Genomic DNA, 7,920 nt, shown 5'->3' on the forward strand with positions numbered 1-7,920 from the left:
CTTGTAATTGTGTTTAACATTGCAGCCCAAATGACAAATTCTTATATCAGCATGTCCAAATTGAGGGGCTAAAGCAGGCATCCCCAACCTTTGGCCCTCCAGATGTTTTGAGACTACAGTTCCCATCATCCCTGACCACTGGTCCTGCTAGCTAGGGATCATGGGAGTTGTAGGCCAAAACATCTGGAGGGCCGCATTTTGGGGGTGCCTGAGCTAAAGCAACTAATGCACACAAGAACTTCCATCCTTATATAGGGACTTCCCCAAATTTCACTTTGGCCAAAAGCTATTCTAGAGAGTTTCCCCCCCCCCCAAAAAAATAACCTTAAGGAGCAGCTTGGAAGCTTGGGCTGGGGAATGAAAGGGTAGTAGATGATGGAATTTGTAAAATGCACTGCATTTGCAAAAGTCTCTTGAGGGACCCATACATTTCAAACGTCTCATTGTATTTCACCCCCCTTTGTACTGTCTTCAGCTCTGCTAACATAGTGATCCAAAGCCCTGTTCTACTAGGCAGGAGGGGGGAGTTTGGACGAGGTGGAGATAGCCCTCTGTCCAACAGTGCTGGGCTCCACCAATGTTTTGCCACACTGGGGTTGTAGATGTGGCAGTAGTTCCATAGGTCCTATTACCGCCTGGCCAGGGCTGAGATTTCTCCCTGAATCTTTTACTAGATTATCTAGCACTGCACAATATTGTAAGTGTAGTATAAGATTGCTACTTTTTCTCATTTTACTCTCAGCAGTTTCCAGTGCCACAGCACAAAATTTAGAAAGATTTCTGCTATAACCCAAGCCCTGGCTCTGAGAGTCAGGTAGTTATATTGAGGGTTGCCATATTTTGAAGGTCAAAAAAGAGGCAATATCTACACCATGAGAAATTGTCACAAGCTCAGCACCACCAGTAAGAAGGCCTGCTGTCTCTCATACCATCCATTGCACTACCACATGCCCAAATACAGCATAGATGTTTGGGTTTGCTTCGGCACTTCCAGATCTGTCCAGATTCTGCAGTCAGCCTGTAAGGAATACATCAGGATCAGATTGATATGTACCTGTAACAACTTTGAGCATCACATTTTCACTGGTATACATTATTCATGTTTATAGTCAGGCTTAAAACTCTCTCACATTCCCGCATTAAATTCTGAGAGGCTTATGCCACTCAAATATTTGTTTTTATTTTCATTAAATATTCAGGGAGGTGAAGCACTGCTTCTTTGGCATAATACAAAGTTTGACTATAATATATCATCTAGAAAATGTTTGTGCTCCACATTCCATTTGGCGTTTTATGGGCTTTGGACACAACCAAGGCCAGTCATGGTGCCATTCAATCCTAATCCTTCCTGTTGAGGCCAGATGTTTCCAGAAGGGAGTCATCCTGCACAGGAAATCATATGTAGACACTGACTCCTTGAATGAGTGGAGGGAACTCTTTCACCAGCTGCAGGAGCCTCAATGTACCAATCAGAAAAAGATCCCATGCAGCTGAATCTTTCTCTGAAGAATAAATCTGTAGAATATCAAGAGAGGGTCAATATGACTAAAGCTAAAATCTTCAAAATCCCTTATTCCCAAATTGTTGTACTGACATTGACTCATCGTGGCTGTTTTTTTGGGTAGTAATGGGGGAGAAATTAGTTTAGCTTGCATTATAATGTGATCCTACCTAACTGCACTTCACAAATACACAAACCAAACTACAGCTGTCCTACAAAATTCAAACTTCCCTGAATTTTGCAATGCAAAAGTGTGTACAAATGAGTGCGTATTGGGGTGCATTATACTATGCAAAAATGCAGTAAATATGTTATGTAAAAAGTGTACAAAAATTCATGTATATTAGGAGTACTGCACATGGGTTTTTTATTTCTTTTTTAATGCACACTGACCGGGAAATGGAGTAAACTGAGTTTAAGTTTGGTAAAAAAAATAGAGAAACCAAATTTGACAAATCTGCCCATCCCTATTATTGGATGCATATAAACTTATCCAATTTTTTGAATATTTATTTTGATAACACACTTTCTTCTCCTCCTCTTTACCTTTCACATCTGGATCATTATCAAGAAGCTTTATTTCCCTTTCTCTAGCCTCCTCTACTATGTAGCAGTTTGTTTTATGTCTTTCTCTACTGCATACAAATTCTGTGCTCCCTCAAGCTATTCAGAGAAGTAAGCATTGTACTATATTTAAGACAAATAGGGAGGGGGGCACATAGCATGATTTTCTCACATTTAAACATAAATAAAAGCAAGAGGGTTTTTTTTAAGGCTAAATGTACAGTATCATTTCTGAAATATCGTGGATGTTGCTTTTGATTTTTCTATGCTACAGTCTTTTGTCACTTCCACTTTGTGACTGAGCTGCATTAAAGCTTCAGGGCACTTCTTTTCAAGTTCTGTGAAATCAGATTTAAGAGTCACAAAGGCATCGTGCCAGTGGGATTCTCCTGCAGTAGGCACTTTTTGATTGTCCACCGAAGACTGCCCAGCCTGCTGAACAATCAACAGAAGGTCTTCCAGCTGAGTATTTAAATCAACACAAAAGTCATATGTGAGAAAAAGCAGTGATCTAATACAGTAGAAAGACGTTAACCTTTCTATCAGTCTGCAGACCTCATCACATTTCAATAGATATTTACTTCTGCTGCTGTACTAGACTTCCCATCATTTGTACGTTAAAACATTTCTTCATTCCAACTGGGACTAAAAGAAGCTTTCTTAATTGAAAATAATCGGGTTACAGTAGCCATTTAAAAAAAACAAAAAAACTTATGCAGCTTTTTACAGTGTGGTTTTATGAAATCTTCCAGTGCAGTTCTATGCATATCTACTCAGAAACAAACTACAGGGCTTACACCCAAGTATGTATATGATTGTATTCTACACCCACTAATCTAGGACTAAGCACACTGAACTTAACAGGACTGAGGGTGGTATGCAACTAAGCTTTGCTCATAGTAGACCTACAAAAATTAATGAACCTTTTTAGCATAAATTTATAATAGCCAATCAAGAATAATGGATCTGATGGACTGCTTTCTGGTCCACAAAAACTTATGCTGTAACTAATCAATGAAAAATATGTTATCTTATCAGTCATGGGTACTTTTTAAATTGCTTGAAATATTTTTAATTCAGTAATTTAACTTCTTAATTGATTTACCCACACTAGGAAAAATTACAATCTTGCATTCTGGCAATATTTCATTTTAAGTTAAATAAATTATTTTTCAAGAAAATTTACTCTTGTTTCATGTGTCTTCTGCACTTGAAAGAATCTTTTTTAAAAGGTACACAAAACTTCAGAATTTCCTTTCTTTAAATTTGGGAATGGTTGAATGAGTTTGAATATTTTATTCAATATATTTTTCAAATCCCTTTCTATTCAGCCACAAAGATACTATTCAATGTCTGCAAAGGTCATTTACTATCAGGTTTATTGTATACACTAATTTTATATTGCATAATAAATCTTCAGCTGCCCTGATATGTGACAATGCTGAAGGTTCAATCAGAGGTTGGCTGTATCAATGTTTAATGTCTCTCTCAATAATAATAAAAAATAGCACACATTTTTGATGAAAATAAATGTTCTTACTTTGTGCAATCTGCTTTCAAATGATTTTTATTGCAGATTCTTAAGTATAGTCCCTAAGTTACTAGTTATCCCTTGCCCGTTCCTGTCACATTTTTATTCTGGCTGGTTGGCCTAATCTAAAAGCTGTCATTGCATAGTCTAATAGTGTAAGTCTATACACGTCTACTCAAAAGTAAGTCCCATTGATTACAATGGATTATCCAGGTAAGCATGTACAGGACTACAACCTATTCTATCAATCTGGAAGTGCTCAGTCCAAATCTCACTGGTGTCATTAACTCACTGGGTAGCCTTAGGCAAGTATTCATATTCCTGAGCAAATCTACTAGCAGACAGATGACTCTGCCCACTACTTGTCTCAAATGATGGGATATGTAGGTGTTTAGCAAGACAGACAGATGATCCAAACACCTACCTGGCATAGTACATTGAGGGTAATTAGAGTAAGCGACTCAAACTTTAGCTGATTAATCAGTGGTTGTGTCTCTCCAATAGCATTTTTTATAACACATGATGAACAGCATTACCAAAGGGATCCAGTTATGTAGTTCTCCTTTTGTTGGCCATGCAGATCTTGGAGGCCACAGGATCTAGCCCACAGCCAAAGATTCATGGGAAAAGAACCCTATGGCTCTTAGTCTTCAGCTTTCACCAAACACTCACATCTCAGGTGCACATATTACCAAAGGACAACAGCCTTCAGAAATAGTTCCAGATTATTTGACTTAGATCTCCCTTGGTCAGCTCCATCCACCTGTCTTAGGAAAAGCCCTGAGCTTCTTTAACCTGAGAGAGACAAGAATATGCAGCCTTTGGAAACAATCCCGTCAGCCCTCCCTTGCATAGCTCCACCCCAATTAGAAAATGGGAACCAATTTTAATTGTTTAAGCAGCAGTTTGAAGGCACATTTGTTCATTTTTATAATCCATCACTCTGAAGGAGCCTTAAGAAGGTTCAGGTGAATATACGTTGGTGACATGCACTTTAAAATATAACAACAACAACAACAATTTATTTATTTATACCCCACCCATCTGGCTGGGTTTCCCCAGCCACTCTGGGCGGCGCCCAACAGAATAGTAAAAGCACAATAAAACCTCACACATTAAACAGGGCCACCTTCAGATTTCTTCTAAAAGTCAGATAGTTGTTTATTTCCTTGACATCTGATGGGAGGGCGTTCCACAGGGCGGGCACCACTATTGGGAAGGCCTTCTTCCTGGTTTCCTGTAACCTCACTTCTCACAGTGAGGGAACCGCCAGAAGGCCCTCGGAGCTGGACCTCAGTAAATAAATGACTGATCAGAAAGCAGTTGATTAAAGCACTGCAATTATATAATTAATAACCCTCCCAATGCTTAGTGCATAGGTTAACTGATGGACAGACTGACTAACCTGCTCATCAGCAGACACCTCCAACCAGTAATACCAAGTGATAAATTTTGAGACAATGTTGCAAGGAAGGTGCTGCCTCTGATAAGGAGACACTGTAACAAAATTCAGATGTCCTAGTCCAGTAAGAACCACCACCTAGGGTGAAACATAAATTGCTTCAGGTGTTCCCATTATGGTTTGGGATCTGTCATGAGAAAAGTATGCAATCCAGACACTCTTTTACAAGCCAGATGAGAAACAAGACTCACCTATGATCGGAAGCATAGTATCTAGAGTGAAAGGGATACAATGACGGATTTTGTGCAAGGAAAATATGAACGGGGGGGGGGGGCGAGGAAAATATATTAATGCATTTTGAAAATGCTTGTATACTGGCAAAATACTCTGAGAAGCATCACTTAGGACAATGGTCCTTTAAAATACTTTAATGAAACAGCAGTAGTAATACGTAGTAAGTCATTATTTTTACAAATGGTTAAATCTTGCATAATTTACCTAAAATTCCACTGTTGATTCATACCACAGTTTTCAGTTTAAGGCCATTTGATTCAATAGTACATATATTATTTTCAGAGGCTGAGAGCTTAAAGGGGATATAATAACATTAGAGACTATCATTTCACATTTCTTGCAACATATATAAGTTTATTTTGCTATTGTCCAGGAAATACTTGACAAATATTTAATAAGATAGTCCTTCATAGCCCTATATTTTTAAATTTGCCTGTAACATCAATGCTGAGATATTGTCTAATAAAGCCACATCTTTATATTTATCCAAATCGCATTATATACAGCAGAATCTGAAAATATGTTGTAATGTATTCTAAATCCAGAAAATTTATGCTATTGATGGCTTAGATGAGGAAACACAAGCACCATTTTCTTTTATTTTTTGGTAGAAGTTAGAAAGAACTAACTCTTGCTTAAACCTTACTGCTTTTATTTCAAAGGTTTTAACAAGTAAAATTGTGCTTCAATTAGCACCGTACACTCTACTATTAATCCTATGGAATGACTGCTTTAAATTGCCTTTTTTACTATGTCATATTTTGAACAAAATAATATGCAACCAAGTATTCCAAGAGCGCTAGTCAGACTGAAAGTGACAGGATTCCTGCGTTGCCAGCGGTTGGGCTAGATGACCCTCAGGGTTATAGAACTCTACAATTCTATGAAATAAGAGCAAGAATAAGAACACACAGTGTAAAGCATTCACATGCTATTTTAGATACTGACCAAATAATCCAATACAAACCATTTGAAGTCAAGAACTTCAGGAACATACTTTCCCAGACCTCTACTGCTGTATAAACTTTACAAACACAAATTGTATCTGTGCATTGCTTCCAAGAAAATAATTCATTGTTTTTCCACGGCTTACTCAAAAACAAAACGAAAGAAACTTAACATTTTGATTTTGCTGACTGTCTCTTTTTAGTAATGACTAGCCTAGAGGACAACTGCCTCTGCTGAGAGACGTCACAATTCCTTCATCATTCTCTAACGTATATGACCATTTATTTCGGAGCATAATTTATGGGTACATAAAGAAACTGCATGATGGTCACAACTCTCAGGTTCACATTTGTTACCCAAAGTTTCCCTCAGTTGGTTGGCTTGGATTTCATTATGTACCCGTGAATGGAAGGACACCTTCTGTCTTTGGTCTTTCAGATTTCAGTGGTGCACTGTGTGAGGCCAAAATGTGGCACCACCCACCCACTGCCTCTCGCCTTCCATTTTGCTCAATTCACTGCATTGTTATTGTGAGGCGGAACCAGTCTTGCTGCCCTAAATTCACTTCTGCTTGGATAGGACTGAAATTTAGGAGAGGATCCCCATATACTACCAATCATGTTCCTTCAAGGAGTCCCCAACCCTCTGGAGCAGATTTTCAGATGACACAAAAGGCTGCAGAATGGAAAGGAAGTTGGTGGAAGTCACTTCCCCTCTTCCACTGAACTCCACTTGCGAGACTTTTCTAACAGTGGAAGCCTAATTAGTGTTCAAACCACTGTAGGCTCCACCTAACTATCTTAGGTGGTTTGTTTGTCATTGTTTTGTTTGTTTAAAGTATTTCCTGGTGGTCTTTTTTCAAATGAACATAGAATTATAGAGAAGCACAACTGGCAGATCCCTTGTCTTGACCCCATGATACCCTTCTAACATCTGAATAAGACAGGCATAGGCAAACTCGGCCATCCAGGTGTTTTGGGACTACAACTCTCATGATCCCTAGCTAACAGGAACAGTGCTCAGGGATGATGGGAACTGTAGTCCCAAACATCTGGAAGTCTGTTTGCCTATGCCTGAAATGAGAGGATCACATGGTATGGTAAAAGAAGCGCTACTTTTCTAGAAAAGAGGTGCCAGAACTCACCATGAATGCCTCCCTTGTTCTCTTATAATGGCAATGGTGCCCACCTGAGAGGTTCCAGAACTGAGCTCTGATGAGTTTCGGCTGGAAAAAAAAAGCCCTGGGCACAACACCTAACACCATGGAAGGAAACAGGAAGCATGCTTATTCAGAAGTAGGGCCCACTGGGTTCCACTGGGTTTACTCCAGTGAATAGCACTGCTGTCTTAAATTACTGACATTACCCTAGATACAGCCCCCTTCATCACCCCTGCCCCCCATCCCAGCCCTAATTCATAGAACTGCCTTTATGTTGATTCAGACTGGGTCCTTTTCTGAAGATACTACTGTTGGTGGGCTTTCCACCCAAGGTTATTCAGAAACACACATAAACACATTTTTGTGTAAATGGAGAGCAATAAACTTTGAGGGAGAAAAGAAAGAGTCAGGGCGAAAGAAAGAAAAAACTGAAGAATTTAAAAAAAAACTGAAGAATATTATGGGTAGGAAAGCAAACAACTTTAAAATGTTATTGCGAGGCAATCACTTCAAATAAAAGA

At 38.9% G+C, this 7,920-nt stretch overlaps 1 long non-coding RNA gene across 1 annotated transcript; it reads right to left on the minus strand.

Annotated features, from left to right (window-relative positions):
* Positions 1–972: 972 nt before the first annotated feature.
* On the minus strand, positions 973–5,590 carry LOC310713455. The gene is made up of 3 exons (XR_014529265.1): positions 5,497–5,590; positions 4,269–4,391; positions 973–1,018 (listed from the first exon to the last, which is right to left on the minus strand). It is a non-coding gene; the product is annotated as an uncharacterized lncRNA (long non-coding RNA).
* Between the last annotated feature and the right edge of the window lie 2,330 nt (positions 5,591–7,920).

The sequence above is a fragment of the Podarcis liolepis genome (assembly GCF_965112155.1).
Source record: "Podarcis liolepis genome assembly, chromosome: 8".
NCBI lineage: Eukaryota > Metazoa > Chordata > Lepidosauria > Squamata > Lacertidae > Podarcis > Podarcis liolepis.